Source organism: Polyodon spathula, chromosome 3 (genome assembly GCF_017654505.1).
Source record: "Polyodon spathula isolate WHYD16114869_AA chromosome 3, ASM1765450v1, whole genome shotgun sequence".
Classification (NCBI taxonomy): domain Eukaryota; kingdom Metazoa; phylum Chordata; class Actinopteri; order Acipenseriformes; family Polyodontidae; genus Polyodon; species Polyodon spathula.
This window is the reverse complement of record NC_054536.1, coordinates 34,508,063-34,534,171: the sequence shown is the minus strand read 5'-3', so window position 1 is coordinate 34,534,171 and position 26,109 is coordinate 34,508,063. Positions and strand designations below refer to the sequence as shown.

The 26,109-nt window shown below is 36.0% G+C and overlaps 1 long non-coding RNA gene across 1 annotated transcript in view; it reads left to right on the top strand.

Annotated features, from left to right (window-relative positions):
• The window catches only part of LOC121313018, a 55,768-nt gene extending 29,877 nt beyond the window's left edge, over positions 1-25,891 (top strand). Inside the window, exons 3-5 of the long non-coding RNA XR_005949936.1 lie at positions 17,717-17,842; positions 19,454-19,519; positions 25,274-25,891. This is a non-coding gene — a long non-coding RNA (uncharacterized LOC121313018). The remainder of the gene's footprint in view (positions 1-17,716; positions 17,843-19,453; positions 19,520-25,273) is intronic.
• The last annotated feature ends 218 nt before the right edge of the window (positions 25,892-26,109 follow it).

Sequence of the window (26,109 nt, the reverse complement as noted above, 5' to 3'; positions counted from 1 at the left end):
ATATTCCTCTTCACCACAATGCCAAGAATGTTTATTGTAAATTATGGCCCACAGTCATTTTCAATTAAATTTAACACTAAAACATAATCTCTTGGGGTCAGTTTAACCCTTACTGTAAACTTAACTGCAGCATTGATAAAATGCTAATTTTATGACAGTAAAAAAAAAAAAAAGCATAACAAAATGATTGTCATGGCAGAGATATCTAGCACATTTACACATAAGTGCATGCTACATATCTCAAACAGTTTATCCAACATTTGAAAATAAGTAAAAGGATTAGACAGTAAGTCTGCACAGCAGTTTTTTTTCATTTTGGTGCTGCTTTACTGACAGTGAACAGAAATATGTATATGCCCACTTGGATAGTGTAGCTATTACTTGAGGTAGACATCATGACGCAGCTGATTGACGTGTTCCATAAATGTCACCATTATTTCATCAAAATGTATCATTGACTTTACAAATGTCTTTGATCAGTGACTCTAACAATGTATATTTTCAAACTAGATATAAATTCACACTGAATTACTTGAACAAGGACTCTGAATCTTGGTTGTGAATTATCACATAAACTACAGCTATGACATTATTTAAAGCACAACATAGGTGACTGATGCATAAAAAAAACTGCATTTCTAAACAGTGTTGAACTTTTGATGCCTTTTGTGGGGCTCTGGAAAGGAATAATAATAATAATAATAAGAGCAACTTATTTTATTAGATAATGTTACAAATTCCAACATACAACACTATTCGCTTTAATTTTGTCTTAGTCCTGCCATGAAGTGCCAAACATTTTTAACCACTGTGTCACGGATCGCTCTCATTTCAGACTCCTAATAGTGTTGAACTGTGTAACCCTCCTCACTTTACCTTCAACCTGCTTTCAGGTCATACAGGCGTGACTGCTGGCACCCTGCCTATGGCAGTATTAGAAAAGCTGCATTGCTTTCTATGTGGCAGTTGCCGTGAAAAATAAAATAAGTCACCTTTTTCTCACTCTGTTTCGGTAGCACTTTCGGGTTGTATGTATTTCCACGTAGTTGGCATTTAGCCAGAGAAATTCTCCTTCCAAATGCAAATAACCTAATTAATAAGAAATACAGGAGAGTATAAAAAAAACAAAAAACCTGAGAAACAAAACACAAACCGAGATAGCGTTATACAAATAAAGAAACATAAATAAATAAATAAATAAACATCCTATAAGAAAGCTATGTGTACTATCCTTGTATTATTGGCAAAACCTTTGACAGCATATATGTTTTATAAACATATTATACATGTCCGTATATAATAGGGGTGGGTTTTGGGACTGAGGATGTGTATTGCAATATATTGCAATACTGAAGACAATATTGCGATATGTATTGTGATACATATTGATGCTGATGTTGATTTTTTGCTACCAAAGTACATCTACATATATAAACTGTGATTTTTGTCATTTTTATGGAATTTAAAGTGTTAGAATGTAATATGACAAATTAAACTCTCGTGTGAAATGCCCAGTAAGTTTTGTTGGCTACTCTGAAGTACGTGCATGTGCTGCCAGTTTGAAAAATTGAAAAAAAAGGTGCTGGTTTGAAAGCTATTTAAAATTCAATAAAAACATAGATTTTTAAATGTATTTTTTTAATTATTATAAATATCTATTTTCATTTTATATTAAACATGTTTTTTAAAAGTGCATCCTGTGACTGTGTCCATAAATACAGGTTTAAAGCTATATCGATAGTTCAGAAACTCAGGGTTTGGAATAAATGATGATCTTGCTTTTAAGATTTAATATATATTACAAAAGCATAAATAAGGGCTACACTTTTATTTTAAATAAAATGCAAAACACTGGTAAGTAATGTTATAAACTATTTATTTATATGTCTGATTTGCTTGTTTTTTTCTCACAACTTACAGAACCGCTGTTTTTTTTTTTTTTTTTATCCAATGAGATAAAATGTGGTAGATTCAGGGGGAAAAAAAAAGATATTCAGAATATAGTGTAAAATTATATTTTCCAGAACTGTCAGTAGATAGTCTTTAAAAATAAATGTAAACATAATTAACATGGGGGGGGGGGGGTGATACAGGGCATCGTAGTGATTGAAGTTCTGCGCTGGAGATGACCTCATAATTGGATAAATGCATAGGCAAACTAGGCACCTGCCTAAGGCCCGAACTTTTTAAACAGAAACAGAATTGTGCGCAAACTGGAAGAACATCACTCGTTGACTTTTCAACCGAGGCCGTGTATCTCATTTGTGTTCACACAAAATCTAACTGGCTGACCCAGGATTTGCTCTCGCTCACTTTCACACGGCGACACAAGTCAATTCCAGGTCAGCCAGTTTGATTTTGCTTGACTACAACAAACAGTGTCTCTTTCATGGCCAGCAAAGCATAAATACAGGAAACGAGAAGAAGAAGAATGCAAGCGGCAAGGGGATGGGGGGCATTAGAAATACAAATCAATGCTGAAAGCCCCCGTACCGCTGAAAACATTCCTGACTCTGGAGAACGAGCACTTTCTTTAATGAAGTGTGTCAAAAAACACCTCCGATCAACAGTAAAGCAAGAAAACTGCATTAAACTGCATTTGACTTAAGGTTGCCTACTGTCCAGTCAGTAAAAAAAGTCACATTTAGGACTAAAATGTAAATTAATAAAAATGTCTGTGATTTTGAATCAGAATAAATATGGTACATTTTGTAGTGCTTGCGGCTTTCCCTATCAGCTCGAATGACATATACCTACTTCTTCAATGAATTAGGGTTGAGAGATTTTACTTCAACTCTAGGTGGACACTCAAGCCTGGTGATGTCGATAGCCCACAGCAATAAAGCTGCTGGCAGCGAATTTCCAGCTAAGCTAATTTTAATACATTTTGGGGGTACAAACCTGACTTTCTTTGTCCTTGGTAGGTACCCATGATAAATGCTATGGCTAGTGTACACTGTATTGCATCTTATGTACAAGGGACAGAAAAGTCTTAAGCTTAAAGCAATCGGCTGTCCGATCACCAAACACGAAGATAAAAAGCATAAAAGGATGAAAAGAATATCTGCTTTGCAAAGGGCTTCATTATTTATGTATGCATTTACTTATTTATCTATTGCAAAGGGCTGCATTTTGTATTTGTAGTAGATTTAACCTTGCTTATAAAACAACTAAACTATAAAGCACTATCATTTTATGAATGAAATGGCAATAATTTGAAACGTTGAATAAATGGTGTCACATAAAAATAATTAAAAAAAACCCTTGTACTTCGTGCTTATTTTTGTCTATTTGGTCAAAGAACTTTGCCATGGGTAGTTCCAGTAGATCTCAGATACTAAAGGATTGCTTGGTACATCATTTACAATAGTTGAAAGTTGTGCAAGGTTAGTTCACTAACTGGATTTTCACTGCTGAAGCAAGAATAAGGTACGGCTTCAAGACATGTTTCCACACAAAAAAGTTTTGGTTAATTGTACGGCTTTTTAGCGTGAGAAGGCAATTTACCCACTCTTTAAAGTCATACAGTGTTTTAGACGCACACTTCCCATAGTGTGTGGAATCTGTGTGCTACAACGCGTAAATCATGACGATAGAGAAAACATCAACTTTCTAAGCTGTTACAAAAAAGTACTCAACACCTTTCTGTTCAGTCTGGCCTTTAATCTATAATGCTGTTTTATTTCCATAACAGCTTTGGTTGCCTGAGGTGAAAACGTTTTACACAACTTGCTGACCTGCAGAGTTAATAACTTAGCAGGACCATCACCTATCCAGTAGCATGATTATTAATGCTCAAACACCAATAAAATAAAACTTCTTTAAGATGGTCTTTTGTACCTCCAAAGAGGTTTCTGTATAATGCTTGTTTCTGGGAACAGCCTGGGCAATTATAGTATCATTTACAAGAAGCTGGCTGCAGCGACTGTGCCAGATGCCACTACTTTGTTCCAGAGTTATTCTTTAAGCTCCATTATCCATGCCAAATCTTGTTATCCAAGCCTATTGGGAGAGAGCATAAGCAGTAATCCGGCACACTTCTTATGCATCCAGCCGTTCTTTTCAGAAATTGGATTGACGGAATTTATTCGTAAGTGCCGCTCAAAAATGACTCGACCAGTGGCGCAGTGTATTATAGACTTCAATGAGATGAAGTTTAAATAAAATGGCACCTCTGTTTATTTAAAGAAAGCTTATCTAGTATTTTAGTATATCAGATAATGCAGAATCATCTAAAATGACAATGAAAAAACACATAATTATAGAATACCTGTAGGTGAACATATTCATGCTACATTTTCACTCTTCTTGTTCACTTGGCTGTCACCGGATTCCTGACACTGGCCCATATGCATAAAAGATGGTGCTAATGTCTGACTATTATAAAAAATACTGGTATTTAATACGCGATTTATAAAACTGCTGCCTGGTTATTTTACCGGCCAGTAATGGGTTTAGATGTGATTTGTTGTTATGAATTGTGTCTGTCATAATAAAAGGTTAAACGTCCCAACCAATAGCTGCGCTAGGCAATTGTTCATTGTTTGTGACACATTGGTTAATAAAGTTATTGTTGTTGTTGAACATGAACCCATCTATAAGGCTTTGTCTGACCTGGCTGTCACTTGCAGTGTCTGCAGCCTCCACAACTGGGGCTTCAAGTTCAGCATCTGCTTCCCTCAAACCCTAGTCATTCCTCTGTAAGTTAAACATCCATTACGGAGAGCTATGTTGTGGAAAACACAAGAAGCCTGGGTGATTTTGCTGGCCTTCTGAGGAGTGTACTGTAGTGTTCCCCCAGAGATATCCAAACATCGGAATCACATTTTGATGGTTCCAAATGTTCGCTCAATTATAATACGAGCACATTTAAAGGTACAGTTATACCGCTGTTCGGCAGGGATCATGGGGTTGAACAACAGTGTCAGTAGGCACTGCTTCAGTGGATACCCGTTGTCCCCTATCAACCAGCATCTCAGACTCATCTTGCTGAAATGCAGCTGCCACCTGTGAATTAGTGAGGATAAACAAGTCATGAGCGGAGCAACAGTTGTTTGCATATACATTTGTAATGTAGTTGTTGGCATCACAGATCACACACTACTTGCATGTTGACAGAGTAGGCCCCCTTACGTTTTACATAGTGGTACCTATTCTGTGTTGTTGCGCATACCTTACTGCTACAAGCAAACAGTGTGCTCTCTGCATGTCTCCTTCCAGGTCAGGTCTAAATATTTGGGAACATCGCCTCTTCTCTTTGTCTGACCATGTAGAAATTTTTATTTATTTGTTAATTAGCAGACTCCCTTGTCAAGGGTGACTCACAATTGTTACAAAATCACAGTACAGAGTATCACATTAATCCACTGCACTCTCCATATTTCTTGTATTTCTCTCTTTTCTTTGCCTGCTGCCCTGGTAGTTTCACTGGTATTTATAATCAACCATGTAATTTGCACACAGTTTAGACCTGCTTTTCACATGCTATCTGAAACGCAAACACTAACACAGTTCGCTACATCGCTACATTTGTATGTAAATGAGGACACTCCCCTAAAGTTCAGGCCATGTCCACCGCTAACGCTGACTTGCCGAGTGAGCACTGAAACACGGTTGCTAAATCACATATGTGGGCAAAGTCTGTTTGCCCATATGTGCACCTGATTCTGGTGCACTAACTGTTCGCAAAAGTGTTTTGCAATTGCCTTAGGGGTTTACGAACTTTGCTAAGTAGGGTCCATGGTGTCAGAATAAATTAAAGTTTAAAATAAAAAAGAGAGAATGTGACAATGGATCAACTAAAGCCACCAGCGAGCTCAGTCTCAGTAATTTAGCTGAAAACTGGTGGAGATTCCGATATCGATTTGAACTATATCTGACAGTGACCGACAGTGATAAGAAAGACCCCCAGGTACAGTCCTCCATCTTCCTGCTCGTAATAGGGGAAGAAGCGCTAGAAGTGTATAACACATTTAAACCTTCAAGAGCAAAGATGATATGAAGAAACAAGTAAACAAATAAAAAATAGAAAGTACAGCTTGGGCAGGAAGACGTTTAAATGCAAAAGATGTGGATTAGAGCATTTGGCCACGAAATTGTCCAGCCTATGGAAAGTGATGTAGAAATTGTGATACAACTTTGCAAAGATGTGTAAAGCCAGGAAAGTGCTCACAATTGAGGATGATGAAACAGGTTCAGAAAACTAACTTTTCATAGGAAATGTAACAACACCAAATGCCAAAGAAGATTCATTTAAAAGTTTGCAATGCAGTAGTGAACTTTAAGCTTGACACAGGTGCACAAGCTAATGTAATTCCAGCAGGCTTGCCTAATAAAAATCTGCAAAGGCAAGCAACTAGAGAAAACAGAAGTAAGACTGCCCACCAGCACAGGAGAAAAAAAGTAAAAGTTGAAGGCAAGTGCACACTCAAAGCGAACTACAAGGATCAATGCCAAGCACTTCAATTCCTAGTAGTGAAAACTGATGCAAAACCATTTCTAGGAATAAGAGCATGTGAAAATATGAACCTCATTCAGAGAGTAATGGCTGTAACCACCACTGATGTTCTCAATGAGTATGAGGATGTGTTTCAGGGTATTGGCTGCCTGGAAGGGGAAAATTCAATCAAAATAGATTAACCCATTCCACCCAAAATACACACACCCAGAAACATTCCAATTATGCTGAGAGATCAACTTAAGACAGAACTAGACAGAATGGAGAAACTTAAGTGATCAAGAAAATTGAAGAACAGACAGTGGATTAATCCAATAGTGATTGTGGACAAACCAGATGGAAATCTAAGAGTCTGCCTGGATCCAAGGGATTTGGATGTGCCTTTTCAGAGAGAACTGTCTCAGTTGCCCACAGTAGAGGAGATCACATGTAAACTGACTGATGCCAAATACTAAGTCCTGGATGCAAGCTCAGGTTTCTGGCAATTCAAGATAGGTGACAAAAGTACTCACTCTGCACCTTCAACACTCCATATGGCCTCTGCAGATTTATGTATTTACCCTTTGGCATCAATTCATCACCAGAGGTTTATCACAGAATGGTGGCACAGCTGTTTAAAGGAATTGAAGGAGTTTAAACCTGCATAGATGAGGTCCTTTTTGGGGAGCTACCATAGGACAGCACAACTGCAGATTAAAGCAAGTCCTGGAAAGAACAAGGGAAAAGAACTTAAAGCTGAACAAGGAAAAATGCTAAATAGGACAGTGAAATAAAATATCTGGGACACGTGGTCACAAGTGATGGACTGAAACCAGATCAGAGTAAGATTGAAGCAATATTGAAAATGCCACCACCAGAATGCAAAAAAGACCCTGAGAGATTCCTGGGCATGGTGACCTACTTAGGGAAGTTCATTCCAAAGTTCAAGTAGGAACATACTGCTCCACTGAGAGAAATTCTGAAAAATTAAGTAGCATGGCACTGGAAAAAAAAACACCAAGAGGCTCTGTCCAGCCTGTAGAGAACACTCACCCAAGCACCATTTTGATTGTCATTGTGATGACAGTAAGCCAGTAAAGATTTCAGTGGCTGCTTCAAAAAGTGGCCTAGGAGCAGATTTATTGCAAAATAAATCTGCTCTTTTGGCATATGCTTAAAAGCAACGACAGAAACACAACAGCGCTATGCACAAATTGAAAGATAAATGCTAGCTATTGTCTTTGGACTGGATGCCATCAGTATATCTACAGTAAAGAGGTAGAAGTGGAGTCTGGTCACAAGGCTTTAGAAGCAATAATCTAAAAAACTGTAAGCGTGCACCCCGAGAATCCAAAGATTACTAATGAGACTGCAAAAATACCAGGTCAAAGTTAAATGCAAACCAGATTAAAAAAACGTAAATCGCCAGCACTTTGTCACGGTCATACCTACCTGACTCATAAGAAGATGATAAAGAAACAGAAGCACAGATTCACATGCTGTTGGAGGACTTACCTGTTGCAGAAAACAAACTGGAAGACATCTGGGAAGCAGCTAAGAATGATGAAACCTTGAAAAAATTACAGCAAATTGTACAAAAGGGGTGGCCTGACAACAGAAGTGAAACTCCTGTAGAAATAAAAATAAATAAATACTGGAATTTTCATGAGGAAATCCACATTGCAGAGGGAATAGTATTCAAAGGAGAAAAATGATAACAACAAGAAAAGAAATGCTCCAGCACATGCATGCGAGCCATCTCGGAATAGAGAAATGTAAAAGCAGAGTGAGAGATGTGTTACACTGGCCAGGAATGGCAGCACAAATCACAGAAAAGAAGTGTGCCATCTGCAACACGTACAGGAAGTCACACAAAAAGAGTCCCTGCAACCACATAATGTTCCAGAGTGACCCTGGCAGAAGATTGGAGTGGATTTGTCCACTTTCAGCACAAATGAGTACCTGCTAGCAGTAGATTACAACTAAGTTTTTTGAAGTAATGCTGCTGGGAAATAAGACAAAAAGCACAAATGTGATTAAACATTTAAAATCCATGTTTGCTCGCCATGGCATTCCAGAAGTACTTATGAACTTAAAAACCTTTCAAAGGAATGGGAGTTCACATACAGGTCCATGGTACCCACAGTCAAATAGCAGGGTGGAGCGTACTGCGCAAACCATAAAGCACCTGCTGAAGAAGGCTAAGGCTGATGGACGAGACCCCAACTTGATTTTCGAAACACTCCCCTAGATGACAGAGGAGCATCTCCGGTTCGGTTGCTGATGGGAAGAAGACAGAGAATGGCAACATACAGCTTTGTGAATCGTGAATGGCTTTTATGAATTACCCAATGAAATGCTGTCATATTAAACACTATTACAGACACGATAAAGGAGACCGTACGTTTTATGCATATGACCCACTGTGTGTTTTCTGTGTATCATTGAAGTGTTAGAGCAACAAAATATGTGCGATTCTGATCCAAATGAAGCAACATTTATGACATCTCTCTATGTACAGAATTTTAAATATACAAAGGAGAGCTGTAGTACTATCCTAAGACTAAGATATGGGATTCTTACTGCATGGAGTTTCAAATGGACCCATATCAAATGCAGAACCTGGAATTTAAAATGCATTTTTTTAGTATTAAGATACACACTACCATTGTAAAAACAGAGAAATCCACATATCAGTAAATGTAGCAGTTCAGCACCAGTCCAAAAAATAAAAAGCATTATTTGATATTGCAGACCAAATAAGTCATCATCCAATCACTGTTAGGGCCTGAATGTACAGTGCAGTATATTGCTTACAGATAGCATCAGACATGGCAAGTAGCACTACAACAAATACTGTGGGCCAGATTTACCAAGGTCTTTACACTAAAATGCAATCAGCATTATATTTTGTGAGAAATTGTAACACGTTTGTAAAATTAAATGGAGCAAATTGCTTTTTTGCCCTTGACCAATCTATATATCATTAAAACACTTTAAAAAAAATTCTTTATAAATAATGCATTTTTTTAAGTTAAGCGGATTAAAAAGCCAATTAAAAAGGGTAACAGGTAATTTAAGCCTTATTATGCTGTCAAAAGAAAAATCACAAACATTTGTTTTAAGTGAAGTATCATTTTGCAAAGCACATTTGGAAGAGATTCTCAGCTCCTGTATTGTTTTTCTATATTATGTACTGTAGTGCTGCATAAATGCATATTCATAATAACTATAAAATGCTGTATTAGGCTTTGCAAAAAGATTGGACAGCATATTTTATGAAAAACTTTAAAAATGCCAGGTTCTCAATTTGAAAATGAATAACGAAAGATAGATTCCGTTTTCAATTTTACAATAAAACCAATAAATAAAAAAATGCAACAGTGTTTGCCAATACCAAACAAATATATATTTTTATATTTAAATACTTTTAACAAAGTAATAAATGTCAGGTTGCATGTGAGACACAGGATTAGGTGCATCAGTACAGCAAAGAATAAAGTAATTGCTTTCCTATGCTATAAGCTGCCAGGGATGGGCAATAGTGTCACCATATGTACACATACATGTTTTTATATACAATAAAAATACAATACATTTATCCACTTTATCCGCAACTTTTAATAGCGATATATGGTAGCAAAGTGGCCCATCTCAATATACTGTGCAAGAGGACTAGTATCCAAAAGTTATTGAAGTGTACCTGTTGTTTTAAAATTCTGGTAATTTTTAGCTAACCAGTCCTAAATAGTTGGAGGGTGAATTCATATTCATATCTAAGATTTTTGGTAATGGACAATCTAGAACTAGTGGAGAGGGGGTGAAATAGTCCTTGAGAAAACTCAAGAAAAATATGTGTAAATAGAATAGCTCAAAATATATTCAGAGGCAAAGATTTGCATGTGTTTACTAGAAGTATCAAACATAATTTATGCTTAAAGCTAAACTCTCCAGCCATTGTGAAGTAAAGGCACCCTGTCACCTGGTTTTATGTATTGACTTTGCTGAGTTAATTAATTAAAATATGTTCTACTGCACAGAATAAAGAACTCACAGCATTTTGTTTTGTAAGGTAATTTTGTTAAGTACTGTTTTTTTTTTTTTTTTTTTTTTTTTTTTTTTTTTTTTCCTTTTTGATTGCAGAACAGGACTATAGTGTATAAGATACATTCTTTTCTAGCTAATTAAAAATGAAAGAAAAATTGAACAATCATGAGAATATCTGAATATAAAACACCCGTGGGAGTTTTTAAGTCCCTGTAGGAAAAACTACTTTGAATGTATTGTGTTTTTGTTTTTTTGTTTTTCTGGGGGTCCTAAGCCATTCTCTATGGCAAGCCAAATTATTATTTAGAGATATCTCAAATTCATTTATAGATATCTCTAATATTTGAAGATATCTCTAAATAATTTCCAGGTATCTCAAAATATTTGAAGATATCTTAAAATATTAAAATATATTTCTAAATCAGTTTAAGATTTCTAAAATGCATTTAGAGATGTCTGAAAATGAATTCCAGATATCTTTAAATGGAGCTTTAATTGAGATATCTAAAATGCATTTTTAGATATCTCTAAGTCATTTAAAGATATCTCTAAATAACTTCCTATTCATTTAAAGATATCTCTAAATTATTTAAATACAAACATCTCTAAATCATTTGAAGATATCTTCAAATAACTTCCTGGTCATTTAAAGATATCTGTAAATCATTTGAAGATATCTTCAAATGAACAGGAAGCCATTTTGAGATATCTCAAAATGACTTCCTGTGAAAATGCTCTATGTTTTCAATGGACTTCCTATCCATTTAAAGATATCTCTAAGTGAACAGGAAGTTATTTGAAGATATCTTCAGATGATTTACAGATAGATTTAAATGAACCGGACGTTATTTGAAGATATCTTCAAATGATTTAAAGATATATTTAAATAAACAGGAAGTTATTTAGAGATATCTTTAAATGATAACCCTCATTTTAAGATATCTCTAAATGACAGTTTGACGTGCCATGATAGCACAATCTATATGGTTTCCATAGTATTTATAGATATCTGTAAATCAATTTGAGATATCTTTATTTCATTTTTAGATATCTCAAATTGATTTCATTTTAGATATCTTAAAAATGACACAATTAAAGATATCTGGAATTCAATTTGAGCTATCTCGAAATGTTTTACAGATATATCTAAATATTTCAAGATATCTAAAAATGCAATTTGAGATATCTCTAAGTGATAATTTGGCTTGCCATAATTCTCTGGGTCTACTTGTTTTCTTGTCACAAACTCCCCTACTGACAAAGAATGTCATAAGCTTAAATGAAAAAGTCATAAACTAAATGCTGGACAAGGGGTCTATCTTCACCAGCGCTGAATAAATCCTGTGGTGCCGGTGGTGTCTTTCAAAAGGTAAAACCAGATGGTTTTGAATGTCTTGACACCACTGAGAGAGAACAGGACACATCATAAATAGAGCCGACAGGGGAGAAAACACACACACACACACACACACACACACACACACACACATATATATATATATATATATATATATATATATATATATATATATATATATATATATATATGTGTGTGTGTATGACACATATTTAATGCTGCTATCAAATATTAACAAAAGTGAATATATGTGTTACCAACTGATACCCCTGTTAAGACTAATGTCTTAAATTGCTGTCAGGAATGCAGTTGTAACCTTTAAGGGAATCTCCCATAGATTGCTTTGGATCGCTAATCAACTATCGAGAGTTGGGTGTCATTGTTTGTATTTTCTTTTAGTTTAATTAATTCTTCCTTTCTGTATTACTTTATTTTAGTCGTGGCACCTTTTTATTATTTTTCCCATATTTGGTTTTATTTCTAATAAAACTGTTACTTTTATATTCACTAGAAGCATTGTCCAGTCTTATTTCAATACTGGTGGGTCCTATGTGATTTGATTTCAAAAAAGGTATTATATGATTACAACTTAAACTTGTCCAAATACAAATTTATCTTGCACACTACAGAGCATTTAATAAATATTCCTATCCAACAGCCTCAAATAAATTACCATTCAAAAATCAAAATCATTTACCTTAATATGTGCTGAGAAAATAAAAGCAATATATATTAAGTAAAAATTATTGGAATTATTTTGTAGCACCATGGAGTTTTCCCCCTGGTATGACAGAGAGACCCACTTAAAATGAAATGAGGTGAGAGGCGATATTAAGTTCTGCCATGGTTTAGATCAACAGAATAGGTGTTATAAATATTAGGAAACGAATGAAAAGATTAAGCAATTGATTGAACTAGAGCATATACTTAAAGGATGAATTACCAGAATCAATATACAGTGCACTCCATTTATAAGAATTACATGCATCCCGGATGATTTGATTCTTATAAGCGGTTGATTCTTAATAGCGGAGCGATATAATTACAATTTGCAAAAGCGTGCACCAGTGCATCAGCAGTTTAAATACAGTATACAGAAGTCAATGGTGCTCAATCACTGAGGACAATACATCAAAACAAGTCCTTGTGGGTAAGCAGCTTGTTATGTGTTCACGATTATGTTTACTCAAGACTGCAGAGTCCTATTGTACTACAGAATACTTGAGAAGTGATCGTCTCGTGAGGGTGCCTAGTTTAACTGCCTTGCAGTGTTATGTGTAATGGCCTTTGAATTAAAATTACATTACAGCATAGTATTTTACTGTCAGGACTACCACTGCATTTAAGCATCTGTGGCTTACTGATTTTCAGTTGCGATGCAGATCTCGCAGTTTTTTGCTAAGCAGAGATGCAAAGTTCTGCAATCTCCCCTCCTCCTCACCACTCCGCGCTGCAATCCCACTCCCTCTACATGCATCTCACACAATAACATTGCTGTACTCAGTATGTATCCAGTGAATGTGCATTGGCTTTATTAAAACAAATTTTCACTAACAGAGAACACTGTACAATGCAGTCATGCGTCTTTCTTTTTCCTGCCATGTCGACACATATAAACTGCACGACTTACTTTTTTCTATTGGGAGTCGCTGTGGACCAGGGATTATGCTGCACACACTGTATGTGCCTAATAACGCGAGATGTGATCAAATTCAAATACGAAAACAGCGTTATTGGTTGTACATGTTATTGCACTTGATACAGTATCCTTTTACATGCAGTCAGTTTGCCCAGAAATTATTCTTATAAGTGGATTGCTTGATTCTTACAAGCAGATTATTTTACATTGGTTAGTAGAGGAATGATTTTTTCCCAGTTGGTTTGATCACTATATACGGTTGATTCTTATATCAGTAATTCTTATAAAGTACACTGTACTTCTCTATATTTTAGCCAAGAGATCTTTGAATTTGAAGAAGACCCTGCTCTGGGATCATTTATATAACTTTGCTTAGTTCTAGAAAAAATATAAAATAATTTACAGAAACACATGTATTGCTGCAAGGTAGGCATGCTAGTGATTCTAGAAAGACTGATTGACACAATAAGTCTAAAAAAATATTGCAAGCTTTAAATTTATATTGTGTTTAATTAAACAGTTTCTTATTTATGTATTGTACAATCATAGTGTCATTTATACAATACCAATGGTGGATATCAGGCACATTTCTCATTCCTCCTCTGTTTAACACCAATAGCAAATCACAGCAATATTTGTCAAGATAAATTCTTTCCCATGAGTGAAACCAGTTTATGGCTTACTTCATTACTATAATTTGAACATGATAACTTTGTACTGCTCTATCTGTCATGTGTAACTGGAGGTTTTTAATAAAGACCTCAAGCTGCCTTCAGTCCAAAGGAAAGCCACATAAGGCTCAAAGAAAGGCAGGCACTGAGTGTGATATCTGTTTAAAACATCTGATCAAGACTGCAATGGTCATTGAAACTGCAGTAACGGAACAAGCTCCTGGTGCCACTAGCCCAGCTGTCAAATCAAGAATCATTGCACCCCTGCAATTATGCGCATCTATTAAGCGAGGCACCATTCTTTTCTAAACCATTTTCCACATTCTGCTCTTCATATGCAACCCATATCTCATCTTTGCGGCTGCTTCTGGAAGTAGAAACCATTGCTCAGGAGAGCAATGCTATGCTGTTGCGGCACAACAATGCTGTAAAATACAGTCCAACACTTTCATAAAACATCTAGGATTTCACCTTTCAGTTGCCACTTGTTTATAATGGTAGAAAATAGATCTGCGTTATAGAGGATTTATCAGTTGATGAAGATTGTGGGCTGCCAGAGACAGACATGGGTGCCATAGTTTTTAAATAAGATAAATAAGTCCTTATTTAGTTTTGTGGAGATGTTCAAATGAAGCACAAAGAGTCCATTAGCCACAATTGCTTCCTTAATAAACATTTACCTAACAGATAAATCTGAAAAACATTATCGTTCAGCAATGAAATCTGAAAAAAAAATATCTTGGTTTTCATAAAACAAATTTGAGCCAAGCTACACTCTGAGAGCCAATTCCTCTGCTTTCCTGCCTCCTCTGCATACAATGGCAAAAGAAAATGTATACATTTGAAAACCTTTTGGTTAAATCTGGAAAAAATATGTTTTCGGATACTTTCCAAAATGCTTTTTTTTGTGTGTCAAAATATGTATAGTAAGTCGACAATACTTACACACTTAAGTTGTACCTTCTTTCCTTTGCTGTCTTCCACAACAAAATCCCTATAGTCACTGGCCCATTCTTCTGGGGTTTTTGTGTGTAGGCATTTTTGTACATTTTGCCTCAATTCTGTTTTAAATCCTTGGTCTCTTAACTGTAATACAGCTTTAAATTCTGCTAACAAGCCTCCATCCTGATTGTAATCTCGTTTTAAATCTTGCAAGTGGAGTCTCCAATAGAAATGTAGGAAGGTGGGACATTGCCCAGCAGCACTGGGAAATGTATTTATTATTATTATTTTTGTAGTAGGTTTTATTTTTTAATGGGAAAAGGGTAAAGTCAACGTGAATAGAGTAGCCATTTCTACAGTTTTTCCACAGATTTTTTTTTGAGGGTGTTTTATCGGGTTTTATCAGTTAAAACCGTAAATCAGAAGCCCTACTTATAATACATCTATTAAGTCACCTCAGACTCTCCTTCTTTGTGGGTTTTATAGATTCAGCTCTTTCAGTCTATCTTCAAATGACATGCTTTTTAATCCTGGAATTAATTGTGCTGCTCTCCTCTGTACTCTTTCCAAAGCCTCTATGTCTTTTTTATGATGTGGGGACCAGAGCCGTACACAGAATTCTTGGTGTGGTCGTACCAGTGCATTATATCATTTTCTCTAGATTTGAATTCAACTGTCTTGGCTATATAACCTAACATTCTATTTGCCTTTTTTTTTTTATAGCTTCTGTCTAGTTGACTTCTCAACATTATTGAGTTTCATCCACTACTACCCCCAAGTCTTTTGCATACATAGCTTCCTCTATTTCATTACTGTTCATGTTATACTTGCCTCTAATGTTGTTGCACCCTATTCAAGACTTTGCATTTATTCTGCCATGTGTCAGCCCAAGATTGAATCTTCTCAAAATCTCTTTGTATTATTGAAATTGCTGACTGGGAGTTAGCTACCCCTCCCAGTTTTGTGTTGTCTGCAAATTTGCATATCTTACTGATTATGCCGTGGTCCCGGTAATTTATATAGATTAGGAATAACAATGGTCCCAACACTGATCCCTGTGGTACCACACTTGTTATGTTACTCCAGTTATGAGTTCATGCTGCTACTTTACGTTTATTCCTACTGATTTAATCTTTAGGTATAGTCTTTCATGAGGTACTTTGTTAAAGGTTTTTTGAAAATATATGTAGATTATGTCATACACACAATACTTGTCAACTCTAGTAGTAACCTAGTGAAAGAAATCTAGTAAATTAGTTAAACAAGATCTACTCTTTCTAAAGCCATGTTGGCTGTCTACTATAATGTTGTTACTATATAAATATTCCTCCATTGTGGTCCTTATTATAGTTTCCATGATTTGACATATGATTGCTGTTAAATTTATAGGTTTGTATTTCCCAGGATCAAATGTATCTCCCTTTTTAAATATATGAACAATATCACCAATTTTCCAGTCCAGTGGAATGGCTCCTTTATTTATAGATTTGTTAAATATATAACATATTGGTTTAAAAATCTGTTCTCTAGTTTCCATGTGGATTCCTGGACAGATTCCATCACACTCTGGGGATTTGTTTATTTTAAGTGCTGCTAGTTCCCTTAGTACTTCATTGTCCCTTATACAGTAAAGTACTTTACTTGTCATTCCCGGGAACAAGTACTGACAATTCTGGCAGGCTGTGAATTAGAGTAAGCTGCATTAATATCATATAGTACTTCTGTAAATTAGCTTGCAAAGGAGCCTTCTAAAGCAGCTTCACTGGTGTAAGAAACAGGTTTATGCTGTTTTGGTGCTTGGGAATATAGAGTTGTAAAAATGGAGATAGAAAACCAAAATTACCACACCAATTTGCTGCATAAACTTGGGAAAGTGGCCAATTTAAAGAGATACCTGGCCAACTCATTTGAATGATGAAGATGTCGCACAGGGTTTGCGAATCGGAGCACTCTGTGTTAAAGTAGAAATGAGATGTGAGTCGAGGCATGAGTGTCAGCCTAGTCTGATTAACTTCTAATACACGAATGGTCTTTTATATCAACAGCCAAAAGAACATGTAAGCAACTAAGCAGGATTTAAAAATCACACTGGGCAAGTTCTAACTAAAAAAAACAAATCAATTCCTCACTATATATTTGATGAAGATGTTTCACATGATTAAGATTGGGTAGGGGGATGCTGTTTTTTGAATAGTTGATCAGATTTCTAAAATGACTTGATGAAACTAATCCAAACCAAATATGTTGTGCAATGCAATTTTCTAAACCATCTTGTGGGAGAATGTCATATTTACCTTGTATGATCAGTTTCAATGCACACATTACAGAATACTCAAACTCAGATGAAGGTAATAATAAAATATTCCTTCACCAGTGCATTTAATGCATTCTGTATGTCACAAAAGAAAGAGAAGCTTGGGAAACAAATGGTTGTTAATGTAAAATGTATTTATTTGTTTTACTATATTCTGCTTTAATGTTAAAATATCACAGCTGTAATTTTAGTCAGAGAAAATTAAATCACAGCAAGCTACTCTACTCCTAAATCTGTGACAGTATCTGATTGATGCATATTGGTTATTTAGCTATTTATGTTAATTTAGTTGTATTTGTATTTCTTGCAGCAGACTTGTCAAAATAAATAAAATAAGAGATTAAATTCACATCGGGTCATCAGTGTCATCTTGAGAGGGGAAGCATGAAGACGAAGCTAGGATTTCATTTTGGTGATGCACGAGGAACATTTAAAGGTATTTACTAGCTCAAAGTGACCCTTTCTGTCTGCTGAGAGGGGGGGGGGGGGGATTACAGAACAACGAACTCTTAATGATATTCAAGAAGAGTCTGTCATTTCAGTTTATGTGTTCTGCGACAGTCTGGGGACCGTGCCACAGTCAACTGATTGTATGCGCCTGCAGGAATCCCACACAGGAGCTGATTAATAGATGCAGGAAGATTCGGACCAATGATTTGTGACTGGATTTTACTACTCATTCCTATAACTAATGAGCAGGATGCCTGTTAATGAGCCATAGCTTTCAAAGCTGCTACTGATCCTTTGCATCATGTGGTTGATGCTGATTTTACAATATGTAAATTCATTTTTATGTAAAGGCTTTGTTTCATCTGTATGTTTTATTATGTCCAAAGGCTTACCCTAAGGGCAAACGTTAGAATTACAGAATCAACTTAATGTGCATTAAAGAGCTTGACTAAATAACGTCTCATAAAAAACAACAAGCTAACCAATTAAATAATTTCAGTGACTGAAAAATACATTTTAAAAATAACAAAACATTTTCAAAAGATAAATGTTTGATATAAAAATAAATACAAATTAGCATCCCTTTTTTTATCTTGCTCATTCTTATGAGTTATAGGAACTTTGGTAAATAATGCATTTCTGGCACTTATACAATTCTTCACTGATAAGATATACTGAAATGCCTTTGGAAAGCTGTATGCAGTTATCCCGTTCTGGATTAAACAATATTAAGGCACAGTTTAACTGACCTTATCTCTCAGCATAAACAGAGCTTTTTGATTTCCGAATTTCTACTCATTTAAAACCAAAGGCAGCGGAACAACCATGTAACCACACTGATATGTTATATTAGATCAAGTGCCAAGAACTGTTCGTTCCTATCGAAACCTTTTATACCATTTTTTTATATACTAAAACAAGCAATACAAATGACTGTAACATATGACTGTGCCTTGCTGCATGCAAGAGTGTAGCATCTAGCATGTTGAGCGCTGTGGTTCGTTCATCGTCCACCATCTTTGCCAGGATCCTGGCCATTGACCTACTTTGCACATGCCCGGTGGGTACCCAGATGTAGTAAAGAAGGCAATTATAGACTGGAATTCAACATAAGGGTATGAGCAGAAGAAGGAGTTGGAGTCAACACATGGCATAAAATAAACAGGACTGCTTTACAGCGTTATAATGCATCAGGAATACTATAATACGGTAGTCGATTATTTGATGCAGACAAGATGATGAGCATTTAGAGAATACCTGTCTGGTTACTGCTTAACTTACAGCTACTTAAGTGGCATGTCTGTAATGGCAGTTTTTAGGTATAATTCGGTATTTCTTCCTTGTGTTTGTGACCAAGCAACTGATTATCATTCTTCTACTGGTATATGTATTCTCCACCACCCGCCCACATTTTACAGACTGCATAAAAATAAAGCAGTCGATCTAGGGGAGACATTCTACCTTCATGAGATTTACAAACCTAGGGAGCCTATGTCTGCTCCTGTATTTGGATGATCTTGAAGGAGGAATTGCAAAAGGAAACTAATGCTTCCTGGTATCCAGTAAGCAAAGTTTAAAGATGTTTACATTCTGCTAGGTAAGCACAGATGTCTGAAGATGGAAAGATGGATGGACCGATCTGACAGCACAAAATTACGCCAAGGTAAAAATCTTACATGTCTCTACAGGCCTTCCTCTCAAGCTATAGGGCTGAGTGGTCAGAATTTCACAGAGTTTTAATTAATCAACCTGTTTACCACAAGGGTTTTATTTTTGGTTTTAACCGATAAACACAGATATAACCTCTAAAACAAAACAAAAAAGTTACATGTGTATATCCTATAAAAACTGAAAGGTCATTGGAGACCACTCCTTGTTTGGTGTTCATGGTGCAGTTTACCTTATTTTGTTTCAATAGAGGTGCAGCACTCGCCGCCCTGTTATTTGATACGATCGATTGACTTTGCATACAATACCAAAAACAAGTCCAGAAAAAATACATTTATTGGCTGTCTAGAGCCACAGAATTGATCCAAATACAACACTGAAAATGTGAATAATAAAACATTATCTTGATCGGATTTTATCTTGAATAAACAGTATGTCATGAAAGCAATACTGCAGGGGAATTTAAGCATACGAAATAATTGCTCACTCTTAAAATAATGAATACATTTTTTTATGCTGAAATTCCAAATAATACTAATTAATTTAATGGAAATAATGACTAATTATGTAATTGTATATCTGGAAATAATTGTTTTTATCCAGGATAGCCAGAGCTAGAGTGGGATTCATCTTCAGTTGAACTTGTTGTATCCCAGATACAAAAAACACCCTCCTAAGAGCAAATACCAAATATTGATTAAAACTGGAACTCTGATGTACTGTAATAACTGTTAGTAAAGGTCTAATCTAAACATCTGTTACATGAATTGTCATTTAAATATTTGTGACATTTTAATATCCATCAATAAAGTATTGCAAAACAGAATGTGTATATATATAGATATATAATATATATATATATAATATATATATAATATATATATATATATATATATATATATATCGGACCTATTTACTTTAATTTGGTGTACTGTTTCAATAAACACATCACAAAGGTCCCCATTCACAGCAGAAGTACATTACAGTACTGACTTAAAATCTAGTACAGAGCTAAAATCCAGGACCTTAACAATATCCAACCACATGTCACATAATAGCTTTATCCACAGGAAGTATCTGGTTTACTGGGGGACAAACACCTCCCTCACTAGTATACAAACTTTAACTTTACTGTTTTTGGATTAAATCAACTCCAGATGGCTCTGGACTCGAATAGCACCATAAGAAAATACTGGTGTTCAGTTTTTCACACATGACAACAGGATGCTACACAAACTGATGACCTTCTCATAATAATGAGTGTTAATTACACCACTAAACAGTAAACAAGATAATACATGATTGGAGTGAGACCGCCTTTTTCATCAGCTAACAGTCAAAACAAAGTCAGACTAGTTCTTTAACATTGTTGAACATTTACAGGATATTTTTCTTTTAAATTTGGACTTCTTCACAATATTGTCTGCAGTTTCTGAAAGCGGAGGGCTTGACTTTGAAGCGTTTGTGCTGCATGGGTTTTGGCAGGACACTTGCTGCAGTTTGGAGCCCTGCGCCTGTACAGATCAAACGCTTTGACATTGTTTGTCTGAAGGACATTGGCTCGTGTCCGAGTGCTGTGCTCTACGCTCGAGCCATTTAATTGAAACCATAAAAAAGTTCTTGGCACAAATCCACTTCTGTGGCTTTTGTCACTATTAGATTGGCCAGAGAGGGCAACAAAGCTAATAAAAAAGGATTCAGTAAAATGTATTGCTTGGATATTATATGCTGTGTGACAAATTCAATGGCGAGGGAATTAGGTGGGATTAACCTGCTGGGGCTAAAGATGGAACAGACAGCAGGACCAAATTGCAGGATAATAGACAAGTGTAACTGAAAGGGAAAATCTACTTATGTAGAAAATTCCAGCTGTAAATGTATACAGTTCAATCACCATGTTTTTCATAGATATTCCCTAAAGCATTTATAAGAACATGTTAATGGGTTTTTGATCTATTGATGCCTTAAATCAATTGCCTTATACTATGAGCTTGGCATTTAAAGTTGTCCCATAATCATGTTCAGTTTCATCATGAAATGTAATTCCTTGGTGTCTGTATATTACAGTATTCCATAGTGTGTGCCTTGTGTGCACTTAACTATGCTGGTTTGTGTTCCAGTTTGTTTACATCTCCTCTGTATAGAGTGAAACCTGTAAAAATGCATGAATACAAACCGGACAGGACATATATTTATAAGCTTCAGACATATTTTGGATTATTTTTAGTATTCATAAAACCTTGCCTAAAAGCATGACTGAAGTTTTAATTTGGTAAATGTTCCATTAGCTAACTTCAACTCATTTAAAACGTTTCACCTTCTCTAACCTAAAAACAAATCAGCACACATTGACTTCAGCATCTCTCTGCTTTCTTACAGAGCTGTGCATGCTCCATGTTGGTGTATCTCAATAAATTAGCCTCTGGTCCTATTGGTCTGTTCCTGGCTGTACACTTAGATTCTAGCTGTATGTCTGTTACTCTTGTTTGACTGAAGTCAGCAGAACTGTAGAATTAATTTTCTAATTCGGTGAGGGTACCTAAAACAAAAGAGATGGCTAAACTTTAAAATGTATCTGTTTCACATATTGCTACCCGTATTTGTTTTAATCCATTCTGTTATACAGTGGCTTGATTTATATGTGCATAAAGATTAAAAAAAAAACTGTTAAAATCACAGAAACTGTAATAATGGCTAAGTAATCAATTGAAATATAATATTCCCTTTCAATAGGTTTTCAGGGGCAAGAGTAAGAGAGAAATAACAAACTTTACAAATGTGTAAGCTTGTTGAAAAAAAAAAAAAAAAACAATGTAAAGAATGTATTCCCATTTCTCTTGTTTTAGCTGACATTGTTGACCAGGCCTTCAGAGAGATGGTTAGAACATAAGAAAGTTTACAAACAAGAGGAGGCCATTCATCCCATCTTGCTCATTTGGTTGTTAGTAGCTTATTGATCACAGAATCTCATCAAGCAGCTTCTTGAAGGATCCCAGGGTGTCAGCCTCAACAATATTACTGGGGAGTTGGTTTCAGACCCTCACAATTCTCTGTGTAAAAAAGTGCCTCCTATTTTCTGTTTTGAATGCCCCTTTGTCTAATCTCCATTTGTGAACCCTGGTTCTTGTTTATTTTTTCAGGTCGAAAAAGTCCCTTGGGTCGACATTGTCAATACCTTTTAGAATTTTGAATGCTTGAATTAGGTCGTCGCATAGTCTTCTTTGTTCAAGACTGAATAAATTCAATTCTTTTAGCCTGTCTGCATATGACATGCCTTTTAAACCAGGTTAATAGTTAATAGTAACCAAACTGCCAAAATAGGTATTTCAAATTCTAGCAAAGGTTTCCAGTGTATTGTCCTTCCTTAACTTAAACCCCAATTTACCTTTACCAATTTTGAATCCTAACCTTTGCATATCCCAAATGACTGTGAAATCCCTGTGCTTGTCTGTCTAATTAACAAATCCATACATGAATGCTGCTGGTGTTGGAGACCCATGACTAAGCTTTATAGGCCTTTTAAATTATGAGGACCCACAACCTGCTGGCAGAATATTTTTAAGCTTACAAGCCTGTTATCACAATTTAGGAAGGATTTGCATTCGACAACTAAAAATTCCCATACTTGCAAACTGTCAAGTGTCTGCTAGGGCTTTTGTGTATCGTGAGGCACCTTTTCTGATCCGTGATTTTACAAACTCTGGTTTGTTTCTGTCAGTTTATCAAGCCACCTCCACATTTAGCACAGCTCTGCCACTTTCACCCAGAGAAACAACAATAGATCTCACAACCACAGCTGTGAAGCAGCTTCTTTATATGCTTAAATCATTTATAATCACAAGCTTCTCTCTTCCACACGCACTGTGCATTTTAGGTTTGGAGGTTTGAGAAAGGATGTTTTTGAGAAATGGTCCTTTTCATTTATGACATCTACTATTCTATACTTCTGGAACAAATAGCAGAAATTAAATATTGGACATAGCTCTAAAACATAATGGCCATATGTTCAAAGTGTTTATTCCAGTCTTTAATTAACTCCTATTTTTTTTAAAGCATCTGTTAATTTTACAAAACAACTTGAACTAAACAACTAAGTTATATATTTCAAGTTATATTAAGGACTAGCAAGGTGTTTTGTTTTTCATTTTGTTATATTAACAGGATTTTCCAAAAATAGCAGTTAATTAAAGAATGGAGGAAACACATTCTAAATATGGCCCTATACATCAAGTCAGACACTAGAAACTAAAACATTACATATTAAAGTGTTATATTGTACTGTAATGGTACTTTTACATCCTTGCCAGGTAATAAAATGAATAATGAAGTAGAATATCTTTACCCCTCAAGTAAATAAAGGTATTCAATTTAACCAAAGTCACCGACGCTCATTTTGAAAGGGCTAAACTTCAGAAATGCAGTCGACTTTCACTCATCCAATCCCAGGTGCCGGTCTAATTGAATGGTCGATTATGCCATTTAATCAATTAAAATGCATTAATATTTTTAATATAAACTAATATGCTTTTTAATTAAACTTACTATAAGCAGCTTACTATACTTGCATACAAGACTTTTGGTATAAAATGGATATAAATGAGCCATTATCATCAGCACAAAATAGAAATTGACAGAACATTGAATAAACTCAGCTTTTAATAGCACTGCAGAAGCTCAGCACAGGTGTTACTGAAGGCTTGGGAATATATGTATATGAATTCATATACAGGGCTGTGTATGAGAGAGTCAGAGGGCTTGAAGAACCAAATGTGTCTCTAACCCTTCAGGTGAGAAACATTTGAGGAGTTGTCACACATGCAGACAGTTAAAAGATTGACTCAGTAGCTGAAACCACAAGGTTTCAATACTCATGGTCATCACTGTATAATGACTTCCCGATAGACAAGCTATTTCACATCTATGCTGCAGTTTACATAAATTGAATAGAGCATTCTTTTATCCTGTCACTGTGCTATACACTGATAACATAATTTTGCTGTATGAATACATACATGCAATTCTACAGATGTACAACAGACCTGAATTGAATCTTGAAATAATGGTGACCTTCATAACTGGTTATTTCTAAATGGTGTGTTTTCTTTAACTCATGCCCTTTTGCTTACAATAAATCATAAGTTGGAAGAGAACAGAATTAGTGTTTGGTAAGTAAATTTGAATTCTTGTTGGCCGATGTAACTACATCAGCTGGGTGAAGTAATTCATTTTCTATAGCATGTAAACTAGACCAGCTCTGGACCTGCAGGACAGTATAAATTGGCAAAGTGTCTTAAAAAGCCAACCAGTCTAAGCGCCACACATCCAAGGGCAGTCTGAGCTGTGGCAGTCAGAGCAAGGACAGGTAGAGTGAGGACCTTTTCCAAATCTCTCCTAATGGCTACTACAGGCCTTATTCCCACTCTGACACCTAATGTCTGTATCCTCTGGACAAACCGTGCTCAGTCTTTGGCCTCTCCTAGAATAAACACTGGTAAGTACTTGCTTCAGATACAGCTATTAGCTTCCTGGTAGAGGTGGGGGCACTGCTGTTATTGCTAACTCTGTGCTTGCCGCCTCAAATCTCTCTTTCCCAGCCTTCTCTTCATTTGAGGATCTCACTATCAAGCTCCCCTTTACCATGTCCCTCACCCTTGCTGTCGTCCACCAAAGAATAACTCTGTTTTTAATGCTGAGTTCTCGCAATTCCTGTTTCTAATCTGCACTTCATCTGACGAAATTCTACTCCTAGGTGATTTCAACATCAATTTTGATTTGGCTTCTTCTCCTCTATTGACTGACTTTGTCACGTTCCTGGACTGGTCTGCATCAATCTGTCAACGTTCCCACTCGCACCCGTGGACACAACCTGGATCTGCTCATCACCGTGTTCTAATCTCTGAGTCTCAGATATCTCTTTCTCTCTCTGACCATTTCTTAATCACTGCAAATATTAATCTTCCCACACCTTCAGCTACTACTGATACTGTTATTTCCTTCTATGTCAAAAATCTGCTAAATCATATAATAATTTTAGAATGTGTCTCTTCTTCCCCTCTGACTGGCACTCTTCCATCTTCGGTCGGTGAAGTACTTCTCTGAAATCATATCACGGTAAACCAAATATTCTCTTCAAAATGATTGATCAAATCCTGCATCCAGCCATCGATAACTCCTCCTCCCATTCATCCTCTCTTACCTGCAATGATTTCTCCTTTCTTTTGGAACAAAATTGACACCATTTATTCTATGCTGTCCTGCCATAAACCCAGTATAGTACCACCTTGACTCCCCTCTGATTGCCCCTCCTGCTCTCTCTTCCTTCTCTCCTCTCCCCATTACTGATGTCTCCAGCCTGTTGTTGAAATCAACTACTGCCACATGCCCCTTGGACCCCTGGCCAACAAATCTCACCCGTCTGTGCTTCTGACCTTGCTCCTTCCATTACGCACACTCTCAAACTATCCATGGTTCCTGCTGCCCTCAAGACTGCCAGAGTAACACCAATGCTGAAAAAACCCTCCCTTGACCCAGCTGTCTTATCTAACTTCCATCCCATATCCAATCTTACTTTTCTCCCCAAAACTC